We start from the raw sequence: 22,251 nt of genomic DNA on the forward strand, positions 1-22,251 counted from the left end.
TATATATATATATATATTCTCCAGTACCCCTTTGGGAGAAGGTGATCAGTTACTCCATCCCAGGTACCTCTCTACCTATGCAACACAGAAGGCCAGTCAACCTTGCTATCATTTAAATTTTATCTTTCTAGTTCCCCTACAGACTACTTGGAAGCAATGGCTATTTATCTTGGTACACAAGCCTCATGGTATTTAGGGTGTCTTACATGAATAGTTATAGCCTTTGTCCTGTATGCCGTTGATAGTCATTTAATACATGGTTAATACATGTGCCAGAATTCATTTCATGTCCTTAATTAATTTCTTTATCTGTAAAGTAAAAAATAATATATACTCATAACCATAAAATTATGAGGATTAAATTAGTGTGATCCTATGTGCTTAGACCAGGTATTAGAAAACTTTTTCTATAAAAGATGAGATAAAAAATATTTTAGGCATTGCAGTTCCTACAGACTCTGCCTCGACTATTCCCCTCTGCCATAATAGATCAAAATCAACCACAGATGAGTGAGTGTGGCCATGTTCTAATAAAACTTTATTTAAAAAAACAGGTAGGGAGCTGGATTTGGCCCACAGGCTGTGTAGTTTAATGAATGACCCTGGGTTAAATGATAAGTGTTTAATAGATTTGTTATTGTATTTCTTATCCCAATCAGTCCTGAAAGTTCTTCATTTTCACATTTTGCTTATCATTCCTAACAACATCTGTAACTGAATTCTGGATACTTTAACTGACCCACTCATCACTGTGGAAAGGAAATGTCGGAGGATTTTTATCTTGCTTATACATGCATATCATCTAGTGGTAGGGAGGTGTAATTGCAAGATTTTTTTTTTTTTTTCTTAACATCCTGGCCTCATTCAAGAACATCCTGTGAGAGGGTGGCTTCCTGATTCTACCCACAGTGGCAACTACATCTGGACCCAAGGAGGGACCAGTCAGACCACCTGTTTTATAAAGCTGTTCCAACAGGTCTTTGAGGGATGCTTATAACTCAGGGTGGTGAAGAAAACCAAAATTGTTCACTGAGGAAGAAAAAATGAACCTATTTCAAGAAATAAATTATTAATCTATTAATCAATTCACTGTATCATATCTGTATGTGTGTTCAATAATATTTCTGAGAAACAACACAGTCTAGGTTTATTATTAATCCTAAAATTATCCCTCACTAAATCATTGAATGATCCCTTAGTTTGAGAAGTAGGAAATTTCTCATTGTAGGTCATAGTTTCTGTCTCCATCCTTGGTCTGTGCTGTCTACCAATAATTTCTTAGGTGCGTTCTAATCTGCTTCACACTGACCTACACCACCTTTGCCACTGCCTCACCTCACGGGCAATAATACCTGCTGTTAAGAATGTTTCTCTCCACTAGACGATGTTTCTCTCTCAGTCTCATCCTCACAAACCCCCATTCCAGAACTCTGGTTCTTTGTTTCCCGAATTTTTTTTCTAGACATTCTGTCAATCAGTATATTTTCTTTTTTAAATCATCATATTCTTTAAGAAGTTTTTTGATATATAGATGCCAGAAGATGACTCTTTAAAAAAAAAAAAAACTGTTAGCATGGTGGAGTGAGGAGATCAAGAGAGAGTAAAGAAGCCACTTTTTAATACTAAAGGAAAAAATTTCCAAGCTCTCTGCTTTCTCAGTGTATATCTCCTTGTTAAACAGAAGTCACTTGTGGACATTTTTTGCCTTACTCCATAACGTGAACTCTGAGGCATAGTGATCTGATGTTTTTCCTCCCTTGGACTCAGTAAGAAATCACTGGGTTCGTAGCCCATCAGCAAGTTCATATCTCACATACCATCAGTGAGTTCATAGCCCAGTTCATCTCCCATCAGCAACATTACTGAGGGCTGAAGTTTTTGACGTGCTGTCAGCATTATTGGAGGCAGCCTCCCCCTCCCAGATGGCTCTGTCTGCCCTCTGGTCGCTGAGATGCGTGGGCACCTATGTTTTCTCAAACCCTCATCATTACCACAACCACCCCCGCCTTCTGCCACAACCGTCTGGCCTGGGACCCACTTCCCTGCCTCACTTCCTGGGCATCTGGGCCCCTTTCCCCTGGCTCCTTCTGCACTGACTTAGGAAGCCTGGCTCAAATTTTGAAGAATTCTCCATCTTCTGTTTCTAAACAAAGTCTCTATTTTGTTTCCCCCCAATCTTAATGCTGACCTGAAGAACTGAGCTCAAAAGCCACACCCCTATAGGGACTGCCTGTGTGATCTGGGGCTACTTGCTCTTCCCATGGTTCACACTGACTTGTCAGATTTTCCAGAGTATTCCAGAGCACAGCCATTCTTCCTCACACATACCTTGGGACTCGACTCGCTCAGCAATGTTTAGGATGCTCCTGGGATTACATATGAAGAGAGTGCTGGATATTAACATAGCACACAAAACTCTTGGGAGACCAGAATTCTGCTCCTGGGTATGACAGGAAGTAGCTGGACATCAGTTTCCTTAATAAAATAAGAAGATTGACTTCAATGAGCAATGGAGTCCCTCTCAACTCAAATAATCTGTCACTTTAGATTTATATCAGATTATTTTTTCAAGAGGCCATCTGGGTTTTAATTATAGTCATGTGTCACTTAACAACAGGAGTATGTTCTGAGAAATGCTGGATTAGGCGACTTCATTGCTGTGGGAACATCACAGAATGTGCTTACACAAACGGAGCCAGCTACGAAGGTCAATGAGCGATCTAATGCCATGAGACTGTTTTCCTGTAGGTCCCATCATTGACCTCAGTGTTGATATCTGATGCATGACTGTACAAACTATTGATCCTCTTTTTAGGTAAAACTGCCAAAACAATTTACCAAACAATTCTGTGCTGCCTGGTGATCAACCTCCTACCCTCTGTGAGCAGTTACTCTAAAGCTTTGAAGTTTTCACCTTCATGATTGGGGTTGGGAGCCAATTCATCGCTCTTCACTTTGGGGCATAAATATTTCTTCCAGAAATATCCTGACCACTGAGAGATCACTCAGCTCTGACTTGAGTCTTCCGAGTTATGAGCTCAGGATCTCATTCCTGTCAGAGGTGTCTTCCCCTCCATACGTTAGAGCCTGCACTTCAGAGGTGCCTGGATTCAGCACGGACTTCACTGCTCTCTGCATTAGAAAGGGCCTGGGATCCTTCTGGATCCTTTGTAGGTTGGCTTTAATTTCAGAATTACTGTTTCCAAGTTCTACAAGAAAGAGATATTTTTGAATCTTTATTTGTGGCAGATATCCTGCTTATGCCAGCAGATGCGTCAAAGATACCACAACTAAAATAGGATTTTTATAGGAAAACAGAAAGTAGGGCCTGAATTCATTGCTGACATCATGTGCACTCCCTCAGCCATCTAGCTAGGACTCTGCTCCCTTCTAGCATTCTTGACCCCCTACCCCTTCTTTATTATTAAGGACACAGGTACAGAAAGAAGGTCTGTGGCTATCGGACCTCTTCCACACCAGTGCTCACAGCCCAACTGTGATTGCACTTCTCCCTTTCCATCTCACAATCGGCTGTTGTGCAAATGAGTAGTGTGTCTTCCCAAGAACAGATTGTGACTTTAGGTGGAGAAAGAACAGCCACGAGAAGCAGATGAACTCCCAGTGAGCCAAGATGGGGACCTCGCCACAAATGTCCCTCAGAAGACACAAGGGAAGACATAAACAGACACACAAAGAGAAATAAAAATCACAGAATAAAAGATGAGGTGCAATTATCTTAAAGACATTCAGATTTCCTAAGAGATATGGGATATTTTACGGGATACACACAATTGTATGAGTTTTATTCTCCAGTCAGATTCTGTAGCTTCAGGGAAAATATTGAGGTTACTTCCCTACTTTTCTTGTGTCCTCCCCCAAACAACTGTTTTACTGTATTTTGTTCCTTACAGTAAAGAACAAAATGCCATTACACATATCAGTCTCCCCACCTGGCATGCCTGTCCTCGGCCATAGGAAATTCCACTCATTCTTTTTTTTTTTTAATATTTATTTATTAGTTTTCGGCAGACACAACATCTTTGTTTGTATGTGGTGCTGAGGATCGAACCCGGGCTGCACGCATGCCAGGCGAGCTCGCTACCGCTTGAGCCACATCCCCAGCCCCATCCACTCATTCTTCAAGGTCTTTCTCACTGTAACCTTCTTCACCACGTCTTTGGATGCAAAGGAAGAAGGATGAACAAGCTGTGAACTCAAGAGTCAATGCTGCAGAAGCACTGAGCTTGTTATTTTTGTGGGGGCTTTAATTTTGGAGGCAGAGACAGTGAACTACAGAACGGATCTGTGGGTAGAAAACACTGATGAGCCTGAGAACTTTCTAGACTATTTTTTAATGGTGATTTTTGGTGGGGGGAATTCTTCCTAAAGCACATTTTATATTATATATCCAAAAATCACACACTCCTCCTCATCAGTCAATGTACTGGCCTGTGAGTGTGATCTGAGAAAGCCAAGGGTGGAGAGAAGAGCATGTAAACACCAATAAAATAAAATAAAAAATTATCTCAAAGAGAGACCTACAACTTATTGACATTTCCTGTGTTCAAGCATTTTATTGTACATTTTATGTGACATCTAATACATTGAACCTTCATCTATAAAATGAAAAGCCTCTGTGGTAAGTCTGAGTATCTTTGCTTTAAAGTCAAAGAAGTATAACTTCACGGTAAAGTTGAGTAGCTTCCCCAGGATGCCACAGCCAGTGTACAAAATCCCAGGTCAATCCAATTCTACAGCCTCCATTCTACTTCTCCACAACCTCTCCATCACATTCCAAGAGCCGGCAGCCCCAGTCCTTCCACCAGTATCCTCTCAACCACTGCAAGCTCAAAGGTAGCCGCAAATTCATGATTTTGAAACTCAGCCATGAGGCAAGAATGGTTTAGAACCACTGGTCAAACAGACTAAGCTCAAAGGCAGTTGGCAGTATCTTCCCATCTCCTATGTGCCCTGAGGAACCTTCAACCAGACATTTAACTCTGATCTCCAAAAAGCATGTTCCTCCCTTGCCTGAAATCCTTCATGGAGAATGGCTCCTTTTCTATACTTCCTCTGTAAGCCTTCCACCTTGCCAGGCATAACTCCTCCTTCTGAAGAAATCTCCAACATCTTTTCTACATATCTCTTCCAGCCTCTGCAGTTCACGGTACTTGAATTTCTTGCCCACATATCACATCTCCTAGTCTGGGCAGTCTTCACAAGCTCAGTACACTGTCTTAGTTATCTTAGTTCATCAATGCTTAATAACACCACTGAATAAATGGACAAATTTAAAGATAAATGTTTTACATACATACAAACACATATCTACTTAGTACTTTCAGTGCGAGAGAAAGGATGATTTCTAAATCCAATGGATAATTTTAGCAACTTGTGATCCATGTTTAAGAGGGTAATTTTTAAAAATATGCCTTTAAACAAATAAGGCAAATTCAAGTATCTCTGCGCTCTTTTCTGAAAAACAGAATTCTTACTACTCTCACAGGAGACACAATCAGAAATTGAGGGTAAAAAGGCAGTCAAATAAGTATTTATTGAATTGAATTGTATGTCATTGAACTGAATTAAACTGTAAGAGGTCTTAGCTTCCACTGCTGGTTGGAGCTGTTGGGGTGGAGTGTCGAACCTGAGAAAAGAAAAGAGCCGTCTGTGGGCCCCAGCTCTGGGTCAGGACCTCTCAACTCTGGCTGCACATTACAATCACCTGGGGAGCTCTAAAAAAATTTGGATGCATGCTTCCTACCCCTAGGACATTTAATTTAATAGGACTGAAGTAGGGCTTTGGCATCCATAGTTTTTAAAGCTCCCTAGGTGTTTTTAATGTGCAACCAGCCATGAGACGACTCATCCAGGGGGAAAAAAAATGTTGCTCCCTCAGATCTGCAGTTCTCTGTCTGTGGGAGGGGTCAAAAAAAACGAGCAATCTAGTCTTAAGTAGTGGGTCTATTTGCATCTCATTTTGTACGCTGTGGGCCAAGATTTTGTACCTTCCCACAATCAGCTCAGCAGGAAAGATTGCCTGCAACCTGCACCTCCTGAACTTGTGTGTGAGTGTGCGTGTGTCTGTGTTGGGTGGGTGATACTTGCACATATAAGCAAATTAGACACTCCTTTTGCTCCAGAAAGAGGCAAGGAGAAAACTCAAAGAGTTTTTACCCGGATTTCATTCCAACCAAGCAGCTCTCTGCTACTTTTGTTGTGTACCATTGGCATCAGGTAAAGAGATCCAAAGAAAACACTTGGGAAATATTGCAATACAGCCACAGCTGTGCCTCAATAGAGAAAAACTGCCTGGGGCTTCCCTTCTCTTCAAGCTTCTTCAGCACTTTGTTTTCCTGTTTGGAAACAAATGAAACTGAAAAAGTTTCAAGATGCTTTTCTACAATTACACAATCTTCCCCTCTCCCTCCCATCCAGAGCCTGCACAGCAGTAGCACCTTATTGTCCAGCCCCAGCAACTGAACAATCCCAGGGACAGAACTCTTCCCTGCGCGTAGCTGCCGCTTTGCAAGAAATTCAAAAACCACTCGGTCTGGCTCTTCGTTGTTGTTTTTCTGCTGTGTTTCCAAAAGGCTCTTGAAGATTTCATGTTTGTGTTTTTCCCCTTTTTCTGGCTTCATGTTCTCCTATGTAAATGAAGAAAGCTCTTCCAGTAGGAAAGAATGGCGCATTTGGAACATTTGCTGATTTCATACACATTTGCTCTCATTTATAAGTAACTTTGCATACAAGAGCATCCTGTATTGCTTAAAGGAAATCCAGAGCAATTTAAGAAAAAGCCCTCTAAAAAAAATCAGTTCCAATAAAGGACAAGGCAAATAAAAATGAAGCTATGCACATTCAAATGAGGAATAAATATTGCAGTCTTATTGCTAGATGTTATTAAATTTTATTTATTTCAGTCTTTTGTTATTCAGTTGTTAAATATGCAATATTTTCCCTACTAAATCTTTCCTAATACAGGCACTTCAGATTTGACAACAAGTTCTATTTTTTATGACTGTGCATTTACCTTTCGGTTCTACCTGAAACATGTACCATCTCCCACCCTCCATCTCCAACACACACAAAAAAGGAAGGGGATAAAAAAAAAATCAGCAAAGTCACAGCCAAGGAGACTTCTCCTCAGTTCTGTCTTCTTCAAGGCCAGAAGTAGGGTGAAGCAAGTGAATCAATAAAGAAGAGCCATTTTGAGGCAGAAAATAAAATTGAGAATACTGAAACTGTCTTCATTTAAAATTTTGATAAGCAAAAAGTCTGCATTCGTTTAGAATTTTCAAAATATTGGGTTGAAATATTATTTATCTTAATTACTGAGTTTTAGCTGTGCCTGGAATTTTATGTATAGGTTCCAATGTTGACATTCCTTGCACAAAAAAGAACGGATTAGACTGACACAGCAGAGTTCAAGGTGTAGATGAAACATGATTCTTTACATTGCGGTGTTGAGAACTTGGGAGCCCAGGTATCCCAGTGTATTGGCAGTAGACATGTCCCAAAAAAAAGATAGTAATGCAGTCAACTTCTCAGAGATCTTGAAGACCCTTGAAAACTGTATCTGAGTCTACAGATCACGGCTAGAAATTAAACAAAGTCACGTGACTTAGGAAGTACCTCCTAAGAAAGACCTAAAATAGCCAGGCTTAGTGGCTCACACCTGTAATACCAGTAACTGGGGAGGCTGAGGCAAGAGGATCACAAGTTCAAAGCCAGCCTCAGTAACTTAGCCAGGCCCTCAGCAACTCAGCAAGACCCTGTCTCTTAATAAAATTTTTTTTAAAAAGGGCTGGGGATATGGCCCAGTAGTTAAGTGCTACTGGGTTCAATCCTGGAACCAAAAAGAAAAAAAAAGAAAAAGAAAATCCTAAAATATTTTCTGAGCTCTTCCCATGGGTCCATGTATTTAGTGCTCCTGAAGCAACTATGAACAAGGTGGCTTCAACCAACCTGCAGGGTTCGCAGCCAAGTGAGAAACTCAAAATGGGTTTTAAAAATTAAAAAGCAATGATACAGGTACTGTAATAAAAGTAGTTTAAGAAAAGCCTCAGCACAGAGGAAAAGGCTTCTGATCTTAAGAAGACCCTTGAAGTGACAGCACAGAAAAGAAGGGACCGTGCATGTGCTATGCGACTCCTCTCCTCACGCACAAGCTGAGATTCTGAAAGTGTGTGTGTGTGGCTGGGACCTCCTGCAAAGCCCAATTTGAAAACATACCTCAGAACGTCTGTGCGGTGCATGTGCCGCCTGCCATCCCCACACCCCTGTCAGTAGGACATGTGCTTCGAGTTGTTTTAACAGTAGTAATTATGGCACACATTCAGCTATCTACACCCCTCTAGTCTGGTTCCATTGGTGACCAAGGACACACATTTGTTTAACAGCTGGACAAAGATGGAGGTGCCAAGTCTTGTCATAAAACAATTTACCTCTGCTCAGAGTTTAAGCACATGAGTAATCAAACATCAGCTGCTTTATCACCAGTCTGGCAGCTGAGGCCGTGCCAACAGTTACTTCTGTATGAAGACTTAGGAGCAGTACAGGTAAGATCCATAATCGGGGTCATAAATAGAAAGGAAGGAAAGAAGCTATAGGGAGATGGGAGGGCAACAGCCCAGGAAAGATTCTCTGCTGAATTCCCACCTCTGCATAGGATATTATGTCACCAGGACTCTGAGGACTTAGGAGAAAAGACTGAGTTTATTGATATGAACTAGTTTAACCTACAAGTAAAATAAAATACCTCGGTCTAAACTTATCTTCCATAAACTGTGTCTTCAGGAAGTGACAAATCTGGGTCATTTATTTCTTAAACTCTATAGACTCTGAGGTAGATAATCCTATCAGGGGAACACTCACTTTTACATTCCTGATGGTTCTCTCCAGGTGGAGGACGGACTGGTGAGTTTGAGATGTGCCTGAAGACCCCCTTCATCTACCCTTGGGAGCAAGCTGACAGGTGGGAATACATTTTCTTTGCTCCTCAGGAGGCAGGCCAGTGCCTGAGGCCAGCTGACAGGATAAACACAGCTCTTTCTGAGGTTCTCCATGAAGAAGCCACAGCCCCATGCCTCAGTCTTTACTCTTGATTTCGTCAGTCAAAATAGAACTAGACTTGGCGCCTCTATCTTTGTCCAGCTGTTAAACAAATGTGTGTCCTTGCTCACCAATGGAACCATTTCCCAAATCTCTTGGTCTTTTTCCTCAATGGGTTCCAATATTAAGCAAGGAAGAAGGATACTACTTCTTGCCCCCATTTTTCCATGTCCCCCAGTTTTTCATTAGTATTAATTATGTAGCTTAAATTGACCAGGCAACCAAATCTAGAAAAGTCACAATGAAATTCTAGAGCTGGGAAGATTCTCCAGAAGTCTCTCGCCTTCCGTGCAACAGTGCAACACACAATAGCAGTAATGAGTGCTTAACATACGCTCCTGTGCTGGACAATTGCTTGACATGGCATCAATTCCTTGTAGCTTTTCTCCAGTCAATAAAGAGGTACTACTATTAATCCCATTCTGCAGATGAGGAAGGTTTTCAAACTCCACCCAGGTCACATAGCTAGTAACTGAATCAGAATTTAAAGACAAGTCTGTTGAAATCCAGAAGCTCCTGGATTAATTTAGATGTTGAGTTCTTACTCCATCAGATGGATGGCCACATTCTGCGTAGAGACCAAACACAACTGTTATCCAATGAACATTAGAAAACAAAAGTCACAATGACATTTTTGCAGGTACAAGAGTGACAAGACTTTTGAAGTCACAATACCACTGCTAGAATTCTTGCCTAACCTGTGCAAGACATCAGAACCTTGGGATTTGTTGGCACAAAGAACTGTTTCAGCAGCGAATGCACAAAAAGCACAAGCTCTGCTGGGCAGAGTGACTAAAAAAATGTGGTGCTTCTATCAGAAATTTGTAGTTTTAAGATTCCCTTGTGTTTTAGTGGCACTGACACACAAAGGGAATTAAGCCATTTTGATCTCCAATAATGAGAAACATGGCTGACGTTCAGACCTGAAACTATTTAACGCAAGTTAATCCTTGAAACAAATCTGGAATGAAATGAAGGAGAAAAAATAAAATCTTATGATGGTAGACATCAACTAATGGGTTGCATTTCTTTCTTCTCAATTAGAAATGGCAGAGGGGTTTTAATTATTTTTCCTTAGCAAGCACATCAAAACATATCTACACCAAAACACAGCAAATATGTTATAAACTTATTTAAGCCAAAGAGCTCGTCAACACTGTTTGCAATTATGAAATCATTTGGGAATATGGTATTTTTTTGGAAGGAATTGTTTTTCTCTTAGATGCAAACCACATCATAGCCCATCAGACATAAATCTTTTATTGTATCTTCAACAACAAAAATGTAAATTGTGTAACAAAGGCGCCACTGTTAAAATACAACTAGCCCCCCCAGGATCATTGAGATGATCTCATTATTAGGGGAGATAACAGGGAATGTTATGGTTTCAAAAATGTTCTTTTGGGGGGGAAAATGGAATTAAATGCTGCCCAAGAAGTTCCAAGGAGGAACTTCAGTCTTCCACTTCCACTCCTTTGTCTCTTTGTAAGCAAGGGAGAGTTCAGCAGAGATAGAACAAAGCAATATAAGGCACTTTCTGAGAGCACCCGTGGCCTGCATACTAATTCCACAACCATGTAACACCAACCTGTTGGTGCCTCAGTCTTTTTATTTAAAATTAGGGATAAGAATAGACCAATTTCATACTTTTGCTATAAGGATTAAATGATATAATAAATATAATACATGTAACATGTACTCTATTGGTGCTTATTATTATCATTATATCAGTTTTCAAAAGAAACAAATGACCCAACACTAGACTTTATCATAGTCTAGAAGTTGTGCAGGGCCAAGCAAGGGAGTGATAAATGGGAGTTCACACACTCAAAAGCCAGAACCAGAAATAAGTATGCAAGTATAAACTCAGCTGAGAACACAAAGGGCAATTAAGTAATGAAGTCCAGGATGACAACTGTAGGGGTGGTGCCCATGGTTTGATTATTGTGTTTCCACTTCGATGTTATCACACAACAGATGCATCACAGAATTAGTTTTCATCTAATCAATTACTCTTACCTTTTTCTGGATCCAGAAATCTCCATCTTCAGTGAGTGTAGAGAAAATAAACCCAGACATAATGGACTGGAATTCCACAATAAGTCCCCAAGTCCTGAAAGATATGTCAGGGAGTTGTTACAAGACAACCACCTTCACTGGGGTCAAAAACAAATAATATTTTCTCTCAAGGAAGAAGTAAGAGCCCCAGGATCTGAATTTAAGAAGGTAACAACTAAGGAAGCTGCAACAATCTTACTTTCAGGAAAGCCACTGAGCTGATGATCCAGGAATGAGGTTTAACCTAACTGCATGTTTCTCAAAATGATCAACTCACCTGGGAGTTACTATTTTTAAAGTCCATTCTGAGGCTCCATATGAATCAGAATACATGAGGATGAGGTTTATAAATCTGAAAAAATTTTCCCCCAAGATATTTTTACATTAAACTTTGGGGAAAACTGGACCATGAGTCATGCTGGCCTAGGACACTAGGTCCCAACTATGGCAACAGGAAGTAGAGAAGGATAGGGAATCAGTCTATGAGCATGAGCATGGCCACGCTTCAGACTCCTCCAAGGTGGGCATTATTGATTTAAAATGTTCAACGATTCACCATCACATGAAGATGTGAGGAATTGTGGGGACTAGAAATAATTTGGTTGAAATAATTCTGATTTCCTCACTGTAGTGTGGTGGTGTCTTACAATCAATTGGGATAACTGTCAAACTTTGAGGACTTCTCCTCTTTGAGCTACAAAAAAAGACTAAAATGTTGAAAGATGAAATCTCTGCATCAGGGGATCTGTAGCAAAGACAGAAAACATGCAAATATATTAAGCGCTCAGTGGATATTTCCTGAATAAAACTCAGTGAGAAACAGAAAAGTCTTCAAGTGAAATGAACTAATATTTATTGAGCACTTATATGCCAAACTAGGTGTGGTTACTAAGCAGAACTATTTTATACTCTAAGTTACCACCAGGCCTATGGTCTTCTGCTGAAGGAAACTACCACATTATAGCCAGTCCCTGATGAGGTAAACTCATGGCAAACCCTTAAAAGAGGACATTTCTATCATGTACTAGTGGACACAAAGGCAAGCTACTTCCTGTCCAACCGTTTGTGAGGTCACTTGACTAGAAAGTTCTACACTTAAAGTAGGAACAACACAAACCATTTGAATTCCCTTGGGAATTTGTAGTAGGGATGTGAATTTCTCCCCTAATCTCTCCTCTGACCCAATAGTGCTAGAGATTCTCTTCCCTATTTTAATAATGAGGAAATGGAAGCTGATCAAGGACTAGTAATATTATATGTTCAGAAGATTATATGTTCAAATCATTATAGCATCAAAGCTTGCACTTGCAGGGAAGGTAGACCTGGATTCTCTAAAATCGTGCTGCAAAAAAAAAAAATCCATAAAAAGAATGAGTTCTCCAATAATTGGAACTACACCAAAGAGAGCCATCCCAAGATCAATGGAAGTTTCCATGCAAAGATTGAATAGCCCTGCCTGAGGTAGCCATTCTGGGAAGGAAAAGCTGGACAAGATGACTTCTGTAGTCTCTTCCAACCTAAGATATTATAATTTATTGGCAAGCAGCTGGGCACCATATTAAGTTAATTCCTTTTTTGTCTTGGCAAAAGCCAACTGTATTCTTCTTGCAGAAACTTCTTTTGGCAGTCAGTTGCCTTGTAAAAGTAGGAAAGAATCTGGGAAAACTTTATTTTCTACTCAGGATTTTCAGAGATGGCGTATGGAAGGGTGGGATTGAAGGAATATGCAAAGTACACCACACTAGTTAAACATGCTGGTAAAAGCGGTTTATATCCTGGCTCTGCCTCTTAGGAGATTTGTGAGTTTGGGCAAGTTGTTTAACCTTTCTGAAATTTATCCTCTCATCTGAAACAACCTAGCTCACAAGGTTAGTATGAGAATAAAATAATGCATGTAAAACACTAACAAAAAGTACATACCAAACTATCGAAAAAGTGTAACTATTAGCTGTTTCAGAGTACAGTTAGTTGGTGTAGAATCATGCCTTACCTTGTGTTTGATGAGAAGAAGATACTGAAAATGCCCAGAATGTAAAGAGCAGGGAGTTAATGAAGTGATGAAAGAGGGTAGATACTTCTTTAAACTAAAATTGTTTAACATCTAGGACACAGAGCCTGGGCCTTACAGTCTGACAGACGTGGTTTTTCATACCTGTTCAATATCTATAAGATCTTGAATTAATGGTTTGGCCTGCTTCTACTTCAGTAACCTAACCTGTAAATAGGAATAGAAAATCAGTAGGGATCCTTTTGGCTACAAGTGAGTGAATGCCTGACTGAAACTGGCTCCAATAACTGTGGCTCGTTTTTCTAACATATCACACGGTCCACAGGTAGTCAGTTTCCGGGGTGATTCTGCAGCTCAGCTGTTCAGAAGTCTTGTTGGTTTCTCTAAGATGGTCTTGGCTCCTCGCTCATGATCATAAGATGGCTCCTCCAGTTCTGAGAATTATATTCTCACATCCAAATTCCTCAAGTTGTCAGAAGATGTGAAAAGCTTCCCCTTGTGCAGTTTGCCTTTCCACCAAGAGAAAAATCTTACCCAGAAGCCTCTAGAAGGTGTCTTCTTAGGTCCCATTGGCCAAGACAGAGTCACATGCCACCCCTAAACCAGTCATGGGGGAAAGGGCATAACACTATGGCTGAATCATTGTTTATCTCCCAGGGTTAGGCAAGGGCTCCACATATCAGAACAAATATAGAGTTTTGTTAGTAAGAAGGAGTGTAGAGGGTGGATAGGCAAATAGTAGTGACTGTTCCATGTATCTGCCAAAGGTGTTGAGAAGCTTGAGTGGTGCCATAATGCTTCTAGAACATGGTAGGTGTTCAATATTTATTTGTTTCTCTTTAATAATTAAAGGATCTGAGCTCCATAATCTTCTTCAGTTAAACTATCACAAAACAGGAAGTATTGATTTACATAGATATATTAGAATTTGTCACTTAGATCATATAAAATAAGCCATTTTTAATATATAAATGACTTTTATTTTAAAAATTCATCACAGTTATGTAAACATTGAGCCGATGACTCACTTAAATTGTAATTCAATGAATGTAAATTAAACAAAACACTCATACCCATTTTCTGACATGCTTCAGTTGTATCCTAAATACCTATATTAATATATCATAATAATCTTCATCATCATTTACTGAGGGTTCATGAGCATAGAAGTCATGTTTGGGAATGGGAATGAAGTGCCATCCATAGTTCAAAAGCTTATAGGACCAACATGGAGGGTGCGTATTGGTTAATAACAAGAGGTACCCACATCCAGTTGGCTAGTAATAGAGTTTTTAAATAACTCTTAATGAACACTGTTTTAGTTAGATTTTGCCCAGCTGTGATCAAAATACCTGCAAAAAACAACTTAGAGGAAGAAAAGTTGATTTGAGGCTCACAGTTTCAGAAGTGTCAACTCATAGATGGTCAATTCCTTTGCTGAGGCAGAGCATCATGGTGGAAGCTCCCAGTAAAGGAAAGTTGCTTCCGTCACAATAGGCTCAGGAGAGAAGGTGGGGGGAGTTTTCTCTACCTGGACTTCCCTTGTTCTTCATGAAGTTTGTGCACATCTTACAAAATTCAACTCATTTGTTCTTCTTCTTTGCAAAGACTTTCTGGTTTTCCCACATGCAATTACTTCCTCATCCACTCATCCAAAGTTATACCTGTTAAGTCCCACTCGTAATTATTTACTCACATGTCTTTCCCTCACCAGACTAAGAATTCTTGGGGGCAAAAACTGTGTCATAATTAAAACTAGTACCCCCAGTGTCCAGTGCATTGCTTAGGAGATATTTCAGTAATTTTTATCTGCATCTGGAATGTTCCCCAAAGTTTCATCTTGAAAGCATGGTTCCCAATGTAGCAAGGTTAAGAGGTGGGACTTTGTGGCAATGATTGGATTATGAGGGCTTTGGCTTCATCAGCAGATTCAGTATAAAAACAGATTTGATGGATTAACTCATTGACTACTGAGAGGTGGGACCTAGTTGCAGGAAGTGGTCATGGAGGGTATGGCCTGGAAGGGTATATATCTTTTCTCTGGACCCTTGCCTGCCCCCTCTTTCTCTGTCCTTCTCAGCTTGCCAAATGCCATGAGCTGAGAAGCTTTCCTCAGCCACACCCTTCAACCATGATGTTCTGCCTCATCTCAGGCCCAAAACAATCGAGTTGGATGACCATGAACTGAACCTCTGAAACTATGATCCCCAAATAAACTTTTCCTCCTATAAGTTGTTCTTGTCAGATATTTTAGTCACAGTGATTCAAAGCTGACTAACAGCAATATTAGCAGTGAATCTTCATTGAATGAGTGGTCTCTTTGTTTTGAGTACACACTATGTGCCAGGCACCATAAGAGAAGCTTTAAATCCTTTATTGAGTCAACAATCCTATAAGTGAAGAGAATGAATCTAAAAGAGATTAAGTTCAAGCGGCTTACACAAGGCAGACTTTCAATTTGGACCGATCTCTACCCTTCTCCGAAGCCTGAATACTCTCCAATATGTTACAGAGCCTTTGTGGCTAAAGCATTTTCAACATTAACCAAAAGTACTATTTATGTTTCCTTTAATTATTCCTGTTCTCTTTTATACTTTTTTTTTTTACAATATACAACTAGAAGTTGTACCCTTTATTTATTAGAAAGAAAAATAACCAAAGCAAACAAATTATTATTTTCATTTCCTTCTTCTAGACAAACTCTATCGTACATCGCTGTGATGAAAGGCTTAAGCAAATGTGTGATTATTCTGTAAATAAGCCATCTCAATCTGGTATTAATGCAGAGTAAAACTTGGTTGCCTACTGCTGAGGTCTTAGATTAATAATCAGATTTCTTCCTCTACGTGAAGAGTACATGTCTGAGCCAAGTAGAAGATAAAAGTATATCTTTATTTCTGTTCATGCTAAATTTGAGAGCAGAGCTGTAGGACCAGAGCACCCACCACCCCCAGATTCTGTGAGTGTGGCCTGCTTAGCATCTCATAAATGGCCCTCTTATCAGGGAGTTGTCTTGGCCAATGGGACCATTTCACTTAGAAGGTACAAGACCACCATCCGTTTCCCCATAAGCCATCAGCCCTCTTGTCTCAAGGTCAAGCTACTGCTGTGAGCTCCCTGTGTGCTGGGTCTTCCCCCGAAGAGCAGATGTGCTTAACCTTAACAAGGACATGTGCACATGTCCTTGATCACTCAGCAATGGTTCCTCCCCTATTCCGTTCCCCTTGCTCCACTATAGGTTTTCCTGAGAAGCACTCTCTCAGGAAATCACAAGAACTAAAATCCCTGCCTCAAATTCTTTTAGAGAATCAACCTCAGACACTTGATTTAGATGTGATGCCCCATCAGGCTTTCTGATTCTACCACTCACACACACACACACACACCCTGAAATTAAATTCACCACCACCAGCCCAGTCACAGAACACACTGGTTTCCATAGAGAGAAGGAGGTCAGGAAGAGACCCAAAACGTTGACTGGGTACCTTTTTCTCCCTGAGGAGCAGAGCAAGAGTTCCCTTTTAACCACTGCTCTATGGGGTGGTTACAGCCTTCATGTGAAGTTGGAGAAGGCACAGCTTAGGAGGCAGAGCTCACACCAGTCAGAGCACAACTGAGTCAATTAAGCACAGTTCAATTTCAGCTGCTCTCAGCCTCCTGTTCAAGAGCCTCTGTCCTGAACCGACCTGAACAGCAGCAATGGGGACCCTGCCCAAGTCAACAGACAGGCCTGGAAGATAGTTCCTCTCCCCAGTGTGCATACCAAGGACAGTAAAAGTAACAAATAGACAATCAAATATCTAACCTCAGCGTTCAAATCCTAGCTTGCCCACACATTATCAGTATGAATTAAGAAAACTCCTTCACCTTCCTTAGGCTTCCTTCCTGATCTTTAATTTGGGATAATAAAAGTACATTCCTTATATGGTTATGGTGAAGACTGAAAAAGTTTGCGTATATAAGATGTGTACCCTAACTCCTAAACAATACCCTCCCAGCAAACATGAGATATCATTATGTACCATAAATACAGGTGGGAAACTAGCATGCACCCCCTCCGTTTGGAGGATGATGCCAGGAAACTGTGCCCTCTGGAATTAAAGCAGGAAGAAACAACCCATGACAGAAGAGACCGCCTGTCGAGAGAAATAGGTCCATCTCAAAGGTGCTTTCAAATAAGAAGTGCAGAGTCCCCAAACTCTAACTACAAAAGTCAGCTATAAACCAAAGCACCTAAGGAATATGCTCAGAAAAGTGTGATCAATATTTAATAACTAGTAAAGAAAGTTGTGGGATTAGGGTTGTAACTCAGTGGTAGGGAGCTCACTGATCACATGCAAAGCCCTGGGTTCGATCCTCAGCACCACATAAAAATAAATAAAGTAAAGGTATTATGTCCAACTACAACTAAAAAAAAAATATTAAAAAAAACAGTTAAGGTCACTTCAACTATGCTGCAACATATCTACCAAATAACATGCCTAGTGATAATATCTTTGATGACTGATGTAGGACAAGCATTAGTTACTAGGTTTGTAGCTGCTTATCAAGTATTGTCCAAAAAAAAGTGACATTTGGCAGACACAAGTATTCTAGTCGATAGGAAATTATTCTCTACAACAAAGTAGTAATAGTTCTCAAGGTTGAAATACAACCTGGGCTACATATTACTAGTATAGGACAGTAATCCTTAAAGTGGCCACTTGACCAGCAGCAGCAGCAGCACCTGGGAACCTGTTAGAAATGTAAATGCTCAGGTACCATTCCTGTCCTGGGGATGGGGCTCAGTGCTCTGTGTTTTACAGTCATTCCAGATGGTTCCAGTACATGCTACAGCTGAAGACTAACTTGTGGATCATTCACACATCTGTACTTGATTTGGAGTTCAAAAGCAATCTTGAAATGATGAACTTGATTTGACAGGTGTCTGATACTAGAGAGGGGTAGTATGGCTAGTATACAGAAATCATCTGTCTGCTAGAAAACTACTCCCCTAGGCAGGAGTAATCCCAGCTACTCAGGAGGCTAGGGCAGGAGGATTGCAAGTTCAAGGCCAGCATGGGCAATTTGGAGAGACCCTGTCTCAAAAATATTTAGAAAAGTAGTTTGACGGCGTAGCTCTGTGGTAAAGCACTTGTCTAGCATTTGTTTCAATCCCCAGTGCTTCCAACAAAGGGATAACTATCCCTTTACCATAAACTATTAGCCTTCTGGTGTACCATAATTTCTTGAAATTTTTATTAGTATGGGACAAATTCCAAGGGCCTGACAACCCTAGAACAACTGACAAGCTTCCTTCTCAACCTGCTAAACTTCCTAATGCGTCTCTCTCCGTTCAGCTTCTTGGTCTTAAAGATTCTCCCTGTCGAAATGGAAAAAAGACATGCATCCTTTAAGGCTGCAAACACAGACACAGAAGGATCTGGATCTCATTGCTACTACCACCATCCAAACACACAGCCATGCATGAGGCTTGGACCAAGAAGAACTGAAATTAACTGTATCTTTTGCACCTGTTTCTAAATTCATAGGAACAACAAAGTCAATAGAAATAAATTGAACTTGATAGAAAACATATCTATGATCCAACACTGAAACTACATTTAAATTGGACAGAATTGACTTGCCCTAAAATAAGATGTATATGGTGCTTCTTTAGTGTGTGTGTGTGTGTATGTGTGTGTGTGTGTGTGTGTTTGCCAAAACCCTATTTTAGGTTAGCGATATTTCTTCTTCATATACCTAATAAGAATTAATAGTCTCAGGATTGTCATGGGTAATAGATAAACAGTGGTGTCTTTGCCATCTTGAAACGCTTTCACTGGTGAGAGGGAAAATGGAAGAGTGGTGGAGGAGGAGGAAAATGCACTGTGTTAACTAAATTTGTTATATCACTTTGGTTTATTTCCCTTTGAACTACGTTTTAATCAAAGCAGGTTGATTTCCACTTCGTGAAAATGTTTCATTTCAGGCCACTGGAGTTTTATGGGTTTTCGACCACATTTTATTAGAGCCTTGTAAATCTTATGAAATTCTGGAATGTCTAGACCATAAAAACCTGTCACTTGAACGTGTTTTCTGTGGAGATGTTTCTCTTCTATGCAGACTCCTTGCTTTGTAAAGATTTGTGGAGGGTAGGAGGAAAAATAGGACCCTCTAAAATATTCCCAGAGGACCTGAGATAAAAGATCACCTTTTCATTTGACTGGGAATTCACCTGTCACAGAAAAAACACTTTGTAGAACTATCTAAAAGACTTAAGCCTTTTATAATAATAATTTTTAAATCCTATCAGTCTCTGTCTGCCTGCCTTTTGCTTTGAATCCTTTTAAAGGCACATGGTACAAAACCCATCTCTTACACGGATTCAAAAATCAATGATGGACTCTTGTCACAATCGAATATCTATCTCCATTTTTAAAGATAAATGAGTTAGTAGGGAGAAACAGCTCCCAAGATTGCTGAAAAGAACCCTCAAAATTTAAGCAAATTCTATAACAAGGAAAAAGTAGTCCACAACTTTAATTAAACAGGCTAACCTCCTGAATGCTATTAAATGAACTACCCCTTTCTTGTTATGAAGTTTATCAATTCAGCCTCGGAGCAAACAGAAGCAAATTGGCATTGTTTCCTATTTATTTTTTCTGAAGCACTGAGGACTGTTGATCATGCATGAGTTTCTGTATTGTGATTCCTAATGCTATTTACATTGAAGCCCTTAGTTACCTGTGTATGCTGTATCAACGCACCAGTGAACATTGATGGATAAATCCAGATATGTATTTCATGCTAATTTTATGAATTCATGTGGAACCGCTTTCCTACTCTTAAAAAAAAAATGAAGGGAAAGTTACTAACACTGCTTACACCTTCTCCAGATGGCTGGGGTTTGGGTTTAGGAAATCCTTGGTATCAGGAATTAATTCTGTTCCTGGAGAAGAGGGAGAGGCTGGGAGTCTGCCACTGGGTAGCAATCAGGAATTATTTACAGGAGCAAGAGTAGCCCAGAGTGCCTGGTTTAAGACATCTGAAAAGTCACCTTAGTCTCCAGGCAACCTTTCATGTGAACATTTGTAAGTCCTCACCCTGGAAAAAGATGTGAAACATCTGAAAATGAGCATATTAAATGAGTTATATCTGAAGCAGGATACATAATCCGGTGCTGTGTGATTTTTAGACCCATTCTTTCCAGTAAGCATATGGCTCACCGAGTTGGAATCAGAAATTTTAGTGTCTCTGCATTTAACTTGTCCTGTAACTTCAGATGGATTGTTCACCATTTCTCCAAGCTGAGCTTCTTCATTTGAATAAAATATGGTTGACAGTTTTAAATCTATTAGTCAACTAATTGAATAGATAACTGAAGGGCCTCTCTGATCCCTGTAAGTCAAAGATCAAAAGCTTTAGAGCGAGGTTTGAATGTGTAGTAATACAGTGAATAATGAAAATTGTTAATCTCATAACCCTTATAAGTCTATTCCATAAATAATATACAATATGAATGCAATAAGAATATTCAATGACATTTTTACGGCACATCACGTCGAATATTACATACTGTTCCAAATCCTCACAGTCACCCACTGTGGTATTATATTTAATGAGGAAAACAAGTTCAGAAAAGTTACAAGATCACAGGCAGACACAGACTACAACTCCTTGATGTCTTAACATATCAAAACAAAAGGAAGACGGAGAAAAAAATTAAGAACTGCTTATCTTCAGACTAAGAAGACAGGGCAATAACTCTTGAAGAGAATAACTGTATGTCTACTAACACCATATGCAGTGTGAGCCCCAAAACACATGTTAGGTTTTATTAGAGAGGGAGTCCCAGAGATGTGAATAATATTGTGGTCACAGTCTTCCTTGAGACTCACTTATTTTTACCTATATGCTCTCAAAAAAGCATTGAGATATATTGGAAAAAGAATATATTCTGGAGTTAGAAGATCCAGCTTGACATTACTGCTCTGCCACCTGCTAGTTGTCTCTCACTTTATGACGTCCCAGGCTGTCAAATGAACATAATAACTCTATAGGCAAAAGCTTTTAAAAATTCTATATTTCATATGAATATCAGGGATTATTATTAACAACAACAATAAAGCAATAAAATGTATGGAGTAATAATATAATCCCTTTCAACATATATTCATCTGTCATCAAGTTACATAGAAAATAAATTACAAGCCAGGCTCAGTGGCATACTCCTAAAATCCTAGCAACTCAGGAGGCTGAGGCAGTAGGATCACAAGTTCAAAGCCAATCTCAGCCACAGCAAGGCACTAAGCAACTCAGTGAGACCCTGTGTCTAAATAAAAATAAATAAATAAAAAGGGCTGGGGATGTGACTCAGTGGTTGAGTGCCCCTGAGTTCAATCCCTGGTACCCTGTCCCCTCCCCACCAAAAAATAAATTACATTAGTTTGAATGAAGAAAAAGGGAATTCTGCATGAACTAGGCAAGGTCTAAATTATAAAGGACTTTTTTAAAAAATACCTTACTATTTTAAAATATTACTTCAAGTTTGGTAACTGTAGGAGAATTTGTGTTACTCAATTTTTGAAAAATCAAAATAAATGGAAATATATGTAATGCATCAAAATAAAAATTTGGGAGGAGAGAAAAGAAAGTACCTAGGAGTAGTAAAGGGAACAAAGTGTCAAACTAGATTATGAAAAATGCAGGAAATAAGTTACTAAAGCAACTTCACTAATTATGCAATAAGCTTTTCTGAAACTCGAGACCCGTAGTTACTATAGACTCAAAGTAAAGTGGGGATCCACATGGACATCAAAAAAGACCAAATACCCACAGTCATGGATAATTAGCATACATATAAAATAAGCTGGGCACTGTAGCTTGGCAATAGGAATGTGAGACAGGGTGGACAATGGGCAATTAGAAAAGAAGTGTTAAGTTTTAGTCTGTTACTGATACCAGGGAGAAAAAAGTCTAGCTCAGACTTTCAAAAATTACAAACTGCAAAGTAAGACTTCATGGCATACTTTATTTAGCTCAGGCCAAAGAAGTGTGAAGTCTGTGCCATATCCCAGTTTCCAGTTTGT

At 39.7% G+C, this 22,251-nt stretch overlaps 1 long non-coding RNA gene across 1 annotated transcript; it reads right to left on the reverse strand.

Annotated features, from left to right (window-relative positions):
* Positions 1-8,888: 8,888 nt before the first annotated feature.
* LOC125616492 lies at positions 8,889-13,197 on the reverse strand. The gene is made up of 4 exons (XR_007347122.1): positions 13,163-13,197; positions 11,450-11,917; positions 11,134-11,227; positions 8,889-9,682 (listed from the first exon to the last, which is right to left on the reverse strand). It is a non-coding gene; the product is annotated as an uncharacterized LOC125616492 (long non-coding RNA).
* Positions 13,198-22,251: the final 9,054 nt, after the last annotated feature.

Source organism: Marmota marmota, unplaced genomic scaffold (assembly GCF_001458135.2).
Source record: "Marmota marmota marmota unplaced genomic scaffold, marMar, whole genome shotgun sequence".
Lineage (NCBI taxonomy): Eukaryota > Metazoa > Chordata > Mammalia > Rodentia > Sciuridae > Marmota > Marmota marmota.